Source organism: Pinus tabuliformis, chromosome 6, assembly GCF_031772625.1.
Source record: "Pinus tabuliformis cultivar Carrire ecotype Pingquan chromosome 6, CPIR1, whole genome shotgun sequence".
In the NCBI taxonomy this organism is placed as follows: domain Eukaryota; kingdom Viridiplantae; phylum Streptophyta; class Pinopsida; order Pinales; family Pinaceae; genus Pinus; species Pinus tabuliformis.
In genome coordinates, this window is record NC_142292.1 from 1,766,168,368 (window position 1) to 1,766,185,221 (window position 16,854).

The window sequence follows — 16,854 nt, forward strand, 5'->3', positions numbered from 1 at the left end:
TAATCAAATTAAATGGCTTAAAGCCTATAATGCTTTCCAAAGGCAAGAAAACGGATTAGATTTGTGGGTAAGAGCTGAGCCTAGGGATCCAGTACAGTTGTGGAGAGAACATAGGAACCTCATGAAGACTCCAGGTGTAATTGAAGCATTAGGACCCATTCACACAGCAATCAATCAGCAAGGAATAGAATACTTTTTCACTATTAAAGACCTTGCCATTGATGCGGCTAAATTTCGATATCAGATCTCTAATCCGAATATCCAACTCAGGGAGCCATTTAAGTATGAAAATTTTAAGTTAGCCGCCAACCGCTTACACCTCTATGGCGAAGTCATTTTGAGGGCAGGGCCATCCTGGTTAGGATATAGGTTCCGGAGTCCAATTATTTGGCACCCTGCACTTGGGTACCAAGCCCTGTATGAGATGCCTGAGGGTCAGACAGACCATTTCTTTGAACACCTAGTTATTCATCATGGCTGTAGACCTCCACATGAGATTCCATCTCCAGCCTACTCTCTCACTGCCTTACATGTCAACTACAATGTTTTCATGAGGGCATGAAAAAGGGTAAGCAGGGGGGTGTGTGGAGTACCAAACAAGGTATGTTTTTGGTAATTATTTCAGCATCTTTTCATTAGAACTTACAAACCTTTTGCATCATGAACTAGGAAAATGATAAGGGATTGCAATAAAACTTGTGAGATTAAGGTGCAAAATGAAAACACTGACAATTGTCATTTTCTTATGCAGGAAGAAGGAAAAATGAAAAGTTGTCGTTCCAAAGGAGAGGACAAGGACGGGTTAACCGCTGTCCCTTTGATGGGGAACCATATGCAAACAAGGCAAAACAAATCAAAGCGAATCAGCCCTGGAAAGGAAGTGGAGATATCGGCTCGGCGCAAGAAAGAAAAGAGATAACTAAGGAGTAACGGTTCCGCGAATCCCTCAGGATCCTTTGATCCTGAGGGATCGCTGCTTTAACTATTTTTTGCACCTAGACATCTCTGCCTTCACCATTATAAAAGGGGCAACACTGTTAGCTCGAGGGGGCGGTCGAGTCCTTATGTTTTATGTAATTTCTCTTTAACATTGAAACTTTGATCATCGAGTCTCGTTGAGAACTGATCTACTATAATTCCGTCTTATGCATTAATACAAACTCGGTTGCTATTTCATCTCTGAGTCTGGAATAACTTCAAGCGGTGTACCCCTGGAGGCTAAGGGCCTGGCCCTGGAAGACCCCTGCTCCTGTACTATTACGTTTGGTTTATGCGTGGTGTGCTTATCAACGTTATTTGGTAATCTGATATGTTTTGTTAGTTTACATCACATGCTCTGTTATGTTTGATTTCTTAAAATTTCTGAAGACAGAACCATTGTATTAACTTTGCAACGTATCACTGTTCTTTTAAGTGTTGATATAATATTGTCGGTCTTTACAGAATATTGTTGCTGTTCAATTACAGAGCCTCTGTGTTGTGCACTTATTTATTGATATTACGGAATTCATCTTAGCGACTATGTTCTTTGCGATTGTTGGATCTATAGACATTTCTGTTCCATTATGAAACACAGTCGTAATCTTTTATAACTGAGATTGATAACTAGTTTACCAAGATCAGGTTACTATTAAGGTGTGCCGTGTGCATATATGGTTTTTAAAGCGTTGTTCTATAATTCATCATTAATCAGTGTTGTTCCATTTTGGTGTGTTGTTCAATTCGTCCTTAAGAGTGAAGGATTGTCGTTTGATTCCTGTAGGTCATGATTCGTGCATTTTATCTTGTAGACTAAGGTGTTACTGCTTGTTAGACTTAGTTGTTGTTACAGTTCCTTGTTTGCTATTCCATTTCAGATTTGTTGTTCTATTTCTTATTTGTTGTTCCCTTTCTTATCTGTCATTCCATTTCCTGTCAATTGTTATTTTGGTGTGAAGAACAATCTAAGGCTGTAGTGAGCATTGACATTTACTGTCTGGCTCCCAGATCCACGATCTGTTCTCTGATTTCTTTTAGTTCCATTAGTTTACAAAGGGATGAGTTACTGCTACTAAACCCTTGACTGATAAATTGCTTAGTTCCCTGAATGTGTGGTTTAATCTTTTGAAGTAGTTTGCTATAAACAAGCATTTGTTTACTCTTGTATTTGTAAGCACTGTACTACTAGCATTACTCTGGCAAATGATAGCCTCAGATTGAGACACTTTTTGAAATAAAAAAATGTTCCTGGATTGACAAACTAATGTGAGGTAATTAGAGGTGAAAGAGACCCTTTTAATAGCTCGACACATGCCACCACCAAAGTGACTCCCTATGAAGCAGTTTATGGTCAACTCCCTCCTTCCCCTACTTCTTATATCAAGGTGTGCTCAAAGGTACAAGCAGTGGATCAACTCCTACAAAACCGCATAACCATGCTCGCCCATCTTAGAGAGAATCTTCATCAAGCTCAAAACCGCATGAAGCAACAGGTAGATCAGCATCGCTCAGAGCGCCAATTTCAAGAAGGGGATCAGGTATTTTTGAGGCTGCAACCATATAAGAAAACGTCACTCAAAGACAAGGGTTGTCAGAAACTATCTCCAAAATTCTACGGACCGTATCAAGTACTTCAGCTCATTGGAGAAGTGGCCTACAAGCTAGCTTTGCCACCCACTGCAAAAATCCATCCAGTTTTCCATGTATTATGCCTCAAGAAAGTGATTGGGAACAATTATGGAATTCAAACCAGTCTACCTGAATTGGATGAAGAAGGGTCAATCTGGCTCCAACCTGAACAGGTCCTAGACACACGAGCACGACACCTGCGTGGCCGCATGATCAAGGAAGTCCTCGTCAAGTGGAAAGACACCTCTCCGGAAGATGCAACCTGAGAACCAGCCACTATTCTTCAGCAGTTTCCGCAGCTTCAGCCTTGAGGACAAGGCTATTCTAAAGGGGGAGGGCATGTTAGGGTCCCACCCTAACCCCCTTATTTATGTAGTAGGATCGAGTCCTAGTTATAGTTAAGTAAAGAGTCAATAAAGCCCATGTTAATAATTGTAAGTGGTTAACCCGCATTGCAAATGGGCCATGGTATTAGATAGATGGTATTAATAAGAACCATGGTATTGATCCATGGTATTGCATGTATGAGTCATATATAAAGGATAGAGACTCCCTACGAGGAGCATCGTGTCTTATTTTGTAATCGAGCTCTACTCTATTGGAGGTTGCCCCCTCGAAGAGGCAAGTGAACATTGCTTTCTGAATAATAAAATACTTGTCGTTGTTTCTCACTATTCTATGTTCTGGGTATATTTCTTCGCATATTTGGTATTCGGGTATCGTCTTGCAGGTTAAGAGCATAACAGATGGGGTGGTAAATTCACCAGATGGATTTCAAGATGACATTCTTGAACGGGGTGATAGAACAGGAAGTATACATTGAATAACCAGAGGGTTTTGAGACACATGAGAAGAAATACCATGTATGTAGATTAAACAAATCCTTGTATGGGCTTAAATAAGCACCTAGAGCATGGTATGATCGAATTGATGGCTACTTGCAGAAGATGGGGTTCATCAAGAGTGACGCAGATCCTAATCTTACTATCTTGTCGTAGAGAATGAGCCTGCAATCCTAGTGTTATATGTGGATGATCTTTTCCTAATAGGATCATCCAGGCTCATCAAAGACTACAAGAAGAACCTAGCCACAGAATTTGACATGAAGGATTTGGGACAAATGCATTATTTCTTAGGGTTAAAAGTTTGGAAGAAGAAGGGTGAGATCTTCCTTGGACAAGGGAGATATGCTACAGATATATTGAAGAGATTCAGGATGTAGGATTGTAGACCTATGGCTATTCCAATGATCACCAACTAGAAGAAGATTGATGCATCAGAAGACAAAGACGTTGATCCCACCTTGTACAGGCAGCTTATAAGGTCTCTGATGTATCTGGTTAATACCAGGCCAGACATTTGTTACACTATCAACACACCCAGTCAGTTCATGGTGGAATCCAAGAGGGTGCACTAGGCAGCAGCCAAACATGTTCTCAGATATATACAAGTAACAATCGAGCATCGACTATTGTACACCCAAGGCAATGACATCAGGTCGAGTGGGTTCACTAATGCAGATTGGGCTGGAAGTTTAGTAGATTGGAAAAGTACAACTTGGTACTATTTTAACATTGGATCAGGAATGACCTCATGGTGTAGTAGAAAATAGAATTTCATGGCTCTGAGCTCATCTGAAGCAGAATATATGGCAGCTAACACAGCTTCGTGCGAAGCCATATGGTTTAGGAAATTGATTGTGAATCTATTCGGGAGAAGGATGGAAGCGACCGGGATTTTGTGTGATAATCAGAGTTACATAAAGCTCTCTGAAAATCCAGTATTTCATGATCGGTCAAAGCACATTGATATCAGGTGTCACTTTGTCAGAGACTATGTCCAAAGAGGGGCAGTACAGTTGAGGTGCACTCCTATAGGAGAAGAGGTGGCAGACATCCTCACCAAGGCTCTAGGAAGAACAAAGTTTGTTTATTTCAGGGAGAAGATGGGGATGGTGAAGAATCCATTTCAGTAGCAGAAATGGATAGGTATCAAGAGTTGCAGTGCAACAGGTAGCAGTGGTAGTGCTATGGGTAGCATGATGTAGCATGTTGAGAGGGAGTTGCAGTAAAGATGCAATAGTGGCAGTGGCAGTTTCATGGGCAGCAATACAGGAAGCAGTAGTGCAATGGATGTGGGGCAGCAGGCCAAGAATTAGCACAGATGACCGATGTGGAAGATCAGTGTGATGCTTCTATGGTGAAGCGTTGCTAGAGCACATTCCTCGCTAAGAGAAAGTATTGATTTTTGGTAGCATTGGATGTGCTCTAGCCTTGAAATTTGGTGGAGAGGCTAAGGCACATGAGATATCCAAGACCCATAAATTGTTTGGAGAAATTCCACCCAGATGAGGAGTTATTTAAATAATTAATATTTTTAATGGGTTCCTAATTCTAAACTTAGGAAAATTAAAATATTAATGGGTATTAATAAAGATAAGGGATAGAAGATTCTAAGAGATGAGGATAAAGTCTATTTTAATCTTAGTTATTGATTATAGACTTAATCTCAGTTGTTGATTCATCAACAGGAAAAGTATAAGAGAATACTTGAGGATTATTTGGAGACACAGCAACAAATACTCAGTATCTCAAGGAAAATCAATTCTCAAATAAAAGGAGATCGATTTCAGAGGGAGAGTTTAAGGGTGGAGGAAGAGGAGGGAATCAGCAAATGTCAGTGACTGAGGACGAGGTGATGCAGGGACATTGAGAAATAGTGCAGAGGAGACACAGTCCAGGGGAGATGCAGTGCTCATGCAAGATAACACAGAGGGATGTTGAGCCACGCAGAAGTGATGCAAAAGTGGGAGAAGGGTCTCCAAGGTGTTAGAAAGTTTCTAGGGGAAAGTCTCAGGTGTTTTCTCTCAGTTTCTCTGTAAAATCATTCCTTGTAAAAGTGATTGTTGCTAAAGATTAATAAAACCATCATCTACTGCATCGGTTTTCCCACATTGGGTTTTTCCGGGAACAATTGTCCCAAAACAACTGTGTCGATGTGATTGGTTCTTGTGTATGTATTTTCTCTATGTAATTATGTGATAACTACAGTAGAATTTATTTTAATATTTGCTGAAGGGATTTTGTAAATAACTTATTGTGAAGAATAAGTAGGTGAAATAAATCAGTAGCTATAGTAGAATTTCAGGTTAGAAATTTTCACATATTTTTGGGGATTTTAGGACTTTTTGGCACTCTTTCAAACCTTTTTTGTTGTCCTTTTAGGTCAACTAGGAAAATGACACTTAGGAGACATGTTTGATCCACTTACAGATGTGTCAAAAGTTATTTCATAGGTCTGGAGGCTTGTATAGGTGCTTAGAGATGACGAGAATTAGTTTCAGGGAGATGGGAGCCAAGAAGTGTGGAAAACTTTATTTTTCTGGGTATATGTTGGTTTCCTTCATAGGAACCACATACATACAAAATTTTACTTCACAAGAGTAGCGTATACATACTCAAAGTGATTTTCCCCCACATTTTTTGCGTTGTTCGGGTAAAAATTGACTTAGTAATTTCCAGAAGCTTCAAAATTATTTGTATAAGGTCAAAAATGGTTTGAAAAGGTCCTCCAATGATGTTAACACCTTTAGTGCACTAGTAGTGATGTTAGTAGATTGATTTGGTCCAATTTGTTCACATTTGATCCTAGCCCTAAGCTCAATTTCTCCCTACATGTTTTATATATTTGATCTTGGAGCTGTGAGATGATTGGTTGAGTATTAGAGTGAGATGGAGAAGGTTTTATAGTGGAATTATGCTTCATACCTTGAATAGAGCATAGATGTTTCAGTCTATAAATGTTAATGGATGAATAGTGAGCAAATCTGAGGCATCATTCATAATGGTTCAGATTTGATGTTGTTGGAGTAAAGATTGATTGGATAGTTTTGTATGCTATTGGGTAGAGTTTTTGATGGTGATTTACACACTTGGTTTGCAATATTTTTTGATGCATTTAGCACATAGCCATGTGTCTTATGATGTTATTTGTATGATGCAACATTTTATTGTTGTGATTGTTTGATAGTTCTAGATTTATTGTGGCCACAATTTTTTCTATTAGAGAGCATATGTTTTGTGGAGTTTGTTATTATTTTGATTTGATGATGAGATATTGTTGTTGAGAGCATGTATGTAGAGTTTATTTCTTGTTGAGAATAGTTTCTTGATCCAATTTGAAAATATATGAAAGGAGGTTCACATATTGGTAGAGGAGTAGTGACTTCATAAGATAGGAGTAGGGATATTGAAGCTTCAACAAAAGGATCAAGTTTCTCAATCTAATGGTGGTTAGATAGTCCAATGGTAGTTGGGTGAGGATCGATTGATCATGGTGGCCTTGAGCAAATGGTACTCCGTAGAGATCAGTAGAGAACATAGTCTTCTGAATTAATCAGTACTATTGAGTCTCCTAGCCAATGGGTGTCAGAATTATGTATATGAGGTTGAGTCTCCATATTGATGGTAGTCAGTAAGCTATGTAAAAGACCAATTGCTTGACTTATAAAAATTCATAGCAGAGAAACAACAACACAGGTGGTTTTTCTCCTGAAAGTGTTTCCACAATAAATCTTGTGTCTCATGTGTGATGATTATCTTTGTGGTTGTGCTTTGATGGTTTTCATTTAGTATATGTTTCTTATATGTTTATATGTTTATTGTTTACTCATTTGTTTCTAACATATTGTGAGTTGCTGCAATAATATGTGTGTGATTCAGTAAAAGTAATAATTGGCAAAAATTGTAAACAAGATCACATTATTGATTCACCACCCCCCTTCCCCCACAGTAGTGCTAAAAGGTTTCCAACAGAATGTAATATCCATTTTTTATTTCCTTGGACATAAGTTTGAGCCTAGGCCTATATATATATTAGTAAACATACAATTGCATTTAGAGTAGGCTTAATCCACTACATCCCCCTCTTATTCTAAAAAAATAAAAATAAAATATCTGTATCACATCGAGTCTTCATTGGTTGGAGCATCACCTCATGAAGGGTAAAATGGTACCAAAATTCTAGTTAGGACTGCCATTAACAAAAAATATCAGGACTCTAATTAGGTAGTTCCTCTTGTGTTGAACCAGGACAATTCAAGACATCAACAAGAGGTGATTTTGAAGAAAAAGGTAAAGGATCTAAGTGTGTAGGGGTAGATTGTGGTACAATATCATTGTTCGAATGGTCAGGAGTCTCCTCCTCATGTCTTTCCTCAATGATAATTGTCAATTTTGTTTTTCTTTTTCCATGACCCTTCTTGGTCTTAGTTATACATTGTGGACCTCAACTGGCATGATCTGATAAGTAGGGAAATGGGGTGGTTCTATAGGAAGAATCAGTTGCATTGATTTATTGTTGGGGTTGACATTGGCTGCACGGGTAATAGTGGTGGCCCAAAGCATGTAGGAAATGGTAAGTAGGGTGGCATAGGTTGCACTTGTTGTGGCAGAGAAACTAACAATGAAGGTTGAGCGTGGGTATGATGTATATTGTGTAGGGTAACACTGATGTGATGGAATTAGATATGAAAAATGAGGATGTGAATGCCCTCTCCACACTTGTTTCCATGGGGTATTTTGGAAAAAATGTTGGGGATACCCTTTCCATGGGGTATAACAATTCCAATTCTAAAACGAGCGTTGTTATTGACCATGAAAACTAGGAAAATACAGTGCAATTTTAGGATGCATATCTAAACTTACATGATGTCAAGGTTTCCTCACTCCCATCGCATGTTAAGGTTCAGGTGCTTGGTTACCCTCTTGTAATATTACTTTAAAACCAAGTATGGAGGGGCATTCATCCATAGAGTTTTCACCTACACAAATAACACAACTTTCACTGACATTTGTATGGAAATCACGCAATCGATGTGTTTTTCTACACTTTGGGAAAAAAATAGATAATACATCTTTTTTTTCTTGTTGTTTCTTTTTAGATTTTAGAACATCTAAATGCAAATTAAAATTCTTGGACAATTTAGTTTCAATATTTTCTATTAAATGTCCAAATTAATCTCTAATAACATCAGTTGTTCCATTTTTGATGCTTTTAAAAGAACTGCCTCTCAAACCCCTACCAAATCTAGATTGGTTGCGTGAATACTTCTTGCATAAATCATAAATTTGATCAAAAGTCAGTTGGGATATATCTCCTTGGCCTAGTAAATGCAAAAAATTAATTGACTCATCCAAAAGTCCACGTGAAAATAGAGTCCTGATAGTTCCAAGATCCAATCTATGTTTGGACCTTTGGAGGCTATACAAGAACCTTTCAAGTTAATCCTCTAGACTTTCATCTTCACATTGTTTCATCCTAAAGATCCCATCCTACATGTCACAGAATTTACAATACTCTTGATATTTCCTAAGAAAGTTCTTTTCATTTCATCCCAGGGATATATGGTGTTTCTCCCCAACCCCATGAACCAACACAAGACTGAGTCCTTAAGGATAGCGGGGAAAAGTTTATGTTTCTAGGCGTCTAAAGAATAATCATAACTCCTACATAATATATCAAATTCAAAATGGAAAGCATCATGACCTTCATGAAACTTACCATAAAAATGAGGGAGAACTGAAGAATGGATTTTTTTCATTTAAGAATAGAATCGAGATCCATGATTAGAAACCCAAAAGTAAGCTCTCCCTATGGTTTGTTCTCACCAACTCCTTCACCATTTCCATGTTCATCTTCTGCCATGTTTTTAACTCCGAGAAAATTTTACCATGTGTTTAATGAAGGCTAACTATTTTATGAAGAATCGGTCATAAGGGGAGAATTCATTGCAAAAGTCACCTTATTTTCCCCTGCTATTTGAGAGACACCCTATCTACTATTTCTAGAATCCAAATGTAGAGTACCATCCTCGTTGATCTAAGTGTACCCAAAGTCTTTACCTTCAACAATCCCAACATGAGAAAAATGGCTTTCCAAATTATCAAATTTTCCTCTATCCTTCCTATGTTTTGGACCTTTAACCCTAGTCATTCATTTTAAAAAAGAAAAATGAAATTAGAAAACTAAGTAAAGACAGTAAAAATTCATTTGTTGGCCTATAATAATTCAATCAAATGTTGCAGCTATTTCAAAAAAACATACCTTAAAAAATACTTATAGTGAAAACAAACTAACCCTCCTAATAAGAAGAAAACACAGGCACACCTGTTGAAAAAAATAGCACAAAAACTTCCTCTAATGTTGAAAAGAATTCACCCAAAAAGTTTACCAAAATCCTTTCCTAGCGTGTCCTCAGCAACAATGCCAAAATATTGGTTGTAATATTTTTTATATCTGTGACCCAACATTTAGTATCAATATGGGGTCTATAGACTTCGAGATGCGGCACTGGAAATTCCCGAGGAAGAGTCTAGGATCTTGCAAAACAAATCCTTACTCTAACATATTCATCAATACTCCTTTGAGTTCATGCAAATGCTAGTTAAAGTATTGTATTTTTCCTATAATGAAATGGCACTATTAAAGATCCAAACCCTACCTAACAATAAACTGGTAGCATTAGCATTGAATGCTAATTAAACTAAGCAATTCAAATGTTAAGACTAATAAATTCCTAGGCAATCCACTCATTATCAAAGAGAATGTAAGATAAATGATCTCATACTCAATAGAGAACTCAAACAACCAAGCCTATTATAATCTTTCACTCAGTTCTATTGAAAACTCTCTGTGCAAACCCAAGGGAATAAAGAAATAGTTCCAAATATATTTATGGCACAACCACTCCAAATATGATGCACTAGCTATCTAAAAAAGCTTCAAATATACGTAAAATTATTCTTCATTCAGTCCTAATGTTACTTTTACTTATAAGCTTTCACAAACTAATGAACTTACAACCTCAATTTAGAGATCAATTTTAGAAATGGTACATTTATAAAAAGAATGCACAAGGAATAGATATCAAGGAGAAGGCTATGTAACTTTCAAGGATACAAATCATTAATGCATCTACAACAACTTAAAATGAGTTGCAAAATTGTGGCTTAACAGCCCAAACTCTTTTTATAAACTAATTCCTTAACTCTAGTCCTCATGGAATGAACATGCATCGAATAAATAGAGAGCAATACATTTAGTATGTTGGAATGTCACAGTTGGGAAACCTTGGATTTCATAAGTCAATCAATATTTAACATATGCTCTGTTCCGATATGTAGACATAAACAAGTTAAAGGATAAAGATATTAGTTTTTCTTGTGAAGTCTTAATTCAACCCACATCCCAAATCACAACAAAACTTGATACAATCCTTGTTACTGATCAATAAAATTCATATTCAAGAGGATCTATAACAATTCGATTTATTATTTAACAAAGGGTCACCAAATATCAATAGGCTTGTTTTGTTTTGATTGTATCTTGATAGAGGACTTGGATCATAATGGATTTGTCTCTCTTATGTCATAAATTTGACAAAGAGATTCAAATCTCAAGGGATCTGGTGTACCTTTGTAATGTCACTCAACAAATCACCCCAGATCATAACCATGACGGTGAATTATGAAACAGATTATGGTTTAATCCAATCACTACATACACATATGAAAATTGTTTTATAGATCATGAATAATATCCATGCAATGATCAATCACAACAATGAATTATAATAATGTTTATCATAAAAACTAACCACATGCATAGTTAAAACATTTCTAGATCTGAAGATATAAAACTGGTATAAAATGATGAAGTGTGTATCAGAGATAGAGTATATAGTTTTCACTCCAGAAACCTTTAGATCTGACATCAACCACTCTAGTTAGTAAACCAAATCATAAATAACAAACCAATCAATAGATCTGCAACCTATTAGATAAATGGAAAAAAGAAAGGGGTGTCGTGTTGGATTGGTGGGCCCAACCAACCAGCTTGTCCCCTCTGTAAGAAATTTAAATCTCAAAGAGGAGATTAAACATTGAACGCACAAATAAAGAAAACATAACCTTGCAAGAGTATTTGATATTAAAATTTACTCAATCTTTAAATCATAATCCAAATGCTTAGGGTCCAACCAACTGAGGAAGCGACACACATGAATATTCCACTAGCAATATGAAACTAAAATAACATCGTTGACTAGGCCCAAGGGCCATGGTTCCTTTCTTATACAAGTTACATTACAAGTATAAGCAGTAACAGTCAGAACTAACATAGATAGAATAAGTGTGAAGATCACAACAACCATAGGAGGGAGGCTTGATTTGGTATAACCACAAGCTAACTCAAGAAATCTGCAAATCTGAATCAAGGATGAGCTTGGAATAAATCCTCCTATCTCATCCTATGAAAACTGTAGCCTCCTTTGAGCGTTCAATCCTTGACCTAATTTCCATGATGACCTTCGACAGGTGTGCAAGATGATGACTAGTCAGCGAGCCCACATGGTATCTCAATGTCCAATCTATCAACACGTACTCATTCCCTTGGTTGTGGATCTCTACAGGAGGTGCATGATCTGCAAAACTTCATTAGCAAGTCCTTTAACCATCATAAATCCTATAAAATGCATAAAATGGAGTTTGGGTAGAAAAAATTATTTACCTTCCAACTTTTTAATAGAATTATAATTAGACGCATTTCTCCAACATTACATTAAAAAGGTAGGGATATGCGGGGTAGGAGGATTTGGAAAGTTAAAACAAGGGTAGAAAATAGGGTGTCATAAAGGTAAAAATGAGACAATTTCCGAGCCTAAAAATAGGCTCTTTGGCAATGTAATGTAAATAAATCAAAATATTAATCAATTATTCGACCTTTTGTGACACGTAATGAGATTGAGTTGAATATCATAAGTAATACATATCTCAAATGGTTGAGTATTATTATATTGTGTTATTTATTTCTGTCAAGGTTTTGGGCCTCATTTTATCTAGTGACTAGTTCGTTACTCGGACCATGGATAGGGTATGGTCTAAAATAGAAAACCATATTAGCAAATTGATTTTTGATTGTGTTACCGTAGGATGCATATCAAATTATAGTATGAAATATTTTTTCCTTAGCCAAAACCTCACTTTTATCCTTATTGATCACTTTAATTTTAAGTGATACGATTTCATGTGTACTCCCTCCCGGGGTGAGGATAATAATTGAAAACCCATAGTATAACTCATTACATGGATTCTTAAGCTCTGAAAGAAGAGCATAGGAATTTGAAAAAAAAGAAACTGACACATTAAATTTGTTTAAATATAATATATTATATGATAATGATGGGTATTTTCATTTAATAAGTGTATGGATGAATTTATTAAAATTTTTAAATATGCATTATGGAGAGTGCGGAAGAAGAAAGATTGACTTTATATAGTCCCTACTCTTTAACAAACTCCCCCGCACATAATTTCTTCGGACACCTTTTTTCCTAGACTTCTCACACACCCTTTCTTCGCACAACAAAATAGTAGTAGTTTGATATTAAATTAATATATAAAAGCTTCCTCCATGTATTTGTTCAAAACCTTCCCTCCCTAACCCCCCTCGCTCCATGCCCTCACTTACATAAGGGATCTGGAATCCTATTATTTCTAGCATCATTGGGCAATCTAGCAGTAGCAATTTCAGGGATAATAGTGTTAGAGCACCACCAAAAAATGACCACTCACAAAATTAGACCTTTTTTTAATTATTTTAAAATGCTTTTGTCAAGAACTAACAACTACCGAAAATAAATCTCCCTCTACCAACGGAATTATGTCACATCAAGGCTTTCTCAGCCAATGGAAAATTAGAAATAAGATTTCCAAAAATTAGAAAATTATTTTTGAACTTACAAAAAAAAAATCAGCATTTTCCTGAAACTTTGGTTAAAATTGCTCAAAATCGAAAAAAGTAATCAAGATTCAATAGACTTTAACCATGAAGCAAGTGTTATATTCCTTGGTGAGGTAGGGACTAACAAGGGTGATAGTTTCATAGAAGCATAGTCCCTACCTCTTTGTGTGGGGTCTGCATTTTGTCGTTATTTGAAAATTCTTTGTTTTCGTTATTGTTTCTGCAATTTATCATTATTCCTACCTCTTCACATAGTTCCTCCGCACTCGACATAATGAAATCCACGTACTCACCTCTGCAGTTCACACAATGAAATCCTCCTCTACACTCTGCACTTTGCACAATGAAAGCCACCATTGCACTCCACACAATGAAAGCCAGCTCCACACTCTGGATAATGAAAGCTTCATCCACACCTCTGAGGAAAGATTATAACACAACTAACAAAAAAACATATTTATGATAATCTGAGACATTTTATGGAAGGAATCAATGGGTGGTTGCAAACTTGCACATTAGGATTTTAGAATTGTTGTATTCATGTGACAAATTTATCAGCAACGGACTTTAACATTCCAGACTCCTTAGGAAATATCATGTCGTTGTCATTTCTTTGTCTACTTGAAAATGAATTAAGTGGAGTTTTTCCATCTTCTATAGGACGTCTGGTCAATTGCAGGGCATTTCGCTAAGCAATACCAATTTCGTGGGCCCCTTCCCACCTTCGTAGTTTGAATTCATTCCCACCTCCACACACTTCTTCCATGCATCACCACCCTGCAGATGACTTCTTCGCATATGCACTACTCCAAGTAATTGCTTTCCCGCATTTTTTATCGATATGCTCACGCTAATTACATACATCAAAATATTTTAACTTTCTATGTAGTCATGTGCTCATGTATTTTGATTGATCCTTCCTACGATTAATTTATTAAATCACAATTCTATAGGATCGGTATGATCTATTTTGTTATTTATTTATTAATGTTCACACAATTATGCGAGTACAGTAGAAAAGGTATGCGAAGTTGTTTTTATTCCTTGCTCTGCACATGCATTCCCCGCACACCCTTTCTCCCACACTCCCTTTCTCTTCACACCAAAATAAAGCTTCCATGAAGGAATCAAAATTTAATCCCAAATTAATTCTCTAGAGTGAAGTCGTTAAATATCATGAATCTGTGTGCAATACGAAAGTAATCTTTCCATAAATATTCCCAATATGTTACTCGTATTTAATTCAATGGTTGTTTCACATGATGTGATAGATATAACAATTCTACGGTACATGGGGGAGAGACACATGTGTCCAAATGAAGTTAATTTCAACGTGTTGTAGGATATCATGTTTATCTTCACAATATTAAAACTAAAAAAAATGTTCAAAGGCTCCTGAAGTGACTATTATTGTTAAACGGTGGAATGAAATTGAGAATGAGTGTGAGGAAGTGTGGAGTAAGCACTCAAAATTTTATATTCAGAGACGAAGGTCTACACAAAACACTCGTTTTCCTTTAACTTGTAGTTTGTGTTTCTTAAATATATCTATATTTTTATTGAACATTCTCACACTCCCAATGAAGTGGCACCTTTTATTTTGGTGAGATGCCACATTGCAAATTCATTCTCACACTCCCAATGAAGTGGCACCTTTTATTTTGGTGAGATGCCTCACATTGCAATTGTGGAGTGTGGCAGTGCGGAAGTGTTGAGGAAGCATAGTGAAAGCTTCCTTCGTATTCAAGATAATTTTTTGTGTCATTAATGATTGTTAAGATAGTGATGTCTAGGGATCAAATAGGTTTTTTTTTATTATATAATATGGGTATGGATGAAAATACCATGGCATAAAGTTCCATATAAGGATGGAAATTGGGATCCCCAACCAAGCACTTGTCTATAGGAAATTGGAGTAATCAATCAGACTCACCTTTGAGAATCTCCTTGATAATGTAAAGGAAATACATCAAAACATTAATAAATTATTTGACCTTTAGTGACATGTAATAAGATTGAGTTGATTGTCACAAGTAATACATGTCTCAAATGGTTGAGCATTCTTATATCATGTTTTTTATTTTTGTCAAGGTTTTGGGCCTCATTTTATTTGGTGACTAGTTCATTACAAGGACCATTAATGGGATAAGGCCTAAAATAGCACCCCATATTAAAAAATTTATTGTTGATTGTGTTGCAGCTGCATGCATAACACATTAAGCATGAGATTTAGATTCTCAAATTTAGTCACTATCTCTTATGATCAAATTTCCCTATGCGTAGGTTTTAGCTAAATTGTACGGAGCACGGAGGAATCTGTCATTATACTTTGTTTTCACTCTCATACCTCTGCACTTCGCAAATTTCAACGTGAGGCATCTCACCAAATTCAAAGGCTATTGCTTCGCCAGACCGAGACCATGTTGAGGAAAAAAATATAACCCAAAACATCCATCTCAAAACATCTATGAATTCAATGCAGTAGTTGACAAGAAGACTCACAACAAATTATATCCAGTGAAAAAGAATAAAACCCACCATTCTAGTGTGATATATATTCTGGGAAATGGGTTCACGGTTATTTGTATCCCCTTTAGCATGTTGGAGAGTTCCCTTATATGAGTAACACATTTGAATGCAAAGGGAACAAGGTATTGGATTTAAGCTATACAAAATGGAGATGGCAACCTAGATATTGTAATCTTCCTAGGTATGAAACACTAAAAGCCATGGATTCTTTGGCTATCATTTACCTTATATTCGTAAATTATCTAGACAATCTTTAAGTTAGCACATATTTTGTGTTGAAGGTTGAATGCTACAAACATGCTAGAAAAAATGAGAGGAAAGAGATCGATGTTCACTAGAGACTCCATCAATCATAATCAATGGGAATCCTTGCTCTGCATTCTCACAACTGTAATCCCTGAAAACAAAAAAATCTTTAGATTCAAAGGTGCCATAATTATATTCCTAGCTAAGGTAAGTTTTTTCACATAAACAAATTCTCCATTGTATTTAAATAGGTTTAATAGAAATGATGTTGCAACGAAACAAAGTTATTTCAACATGTTGTAGGATATCGTGTTTATCTTTTCAATATACAAGCTAACAACAAATGTTCAACAGTTCTTGAACTAACTATTATTGTTAAACGATGGAAGGAAATCAGGAATGAGTGTACAAGAATGTGGAAGAAACACTCAAAATTTTATATTCAAAGACAAAGGTCTAGGAAAAACATTTGTTTTCCTTTAAGAGATAACCTCACTTTGTTTATTGATATCTATATGTTCACAGAACATTCTCACATTGTCAATGAAGGGACAACGTTTGATTTTGGAAAGATGCCTCACATTGCAATTTGTGGAGTGTGGAGGAAGCACAATAAAAACCTTCCTCTACACTCAAGATTTATTTTGTTGTGTCATTAATGGAGGTCAAGAT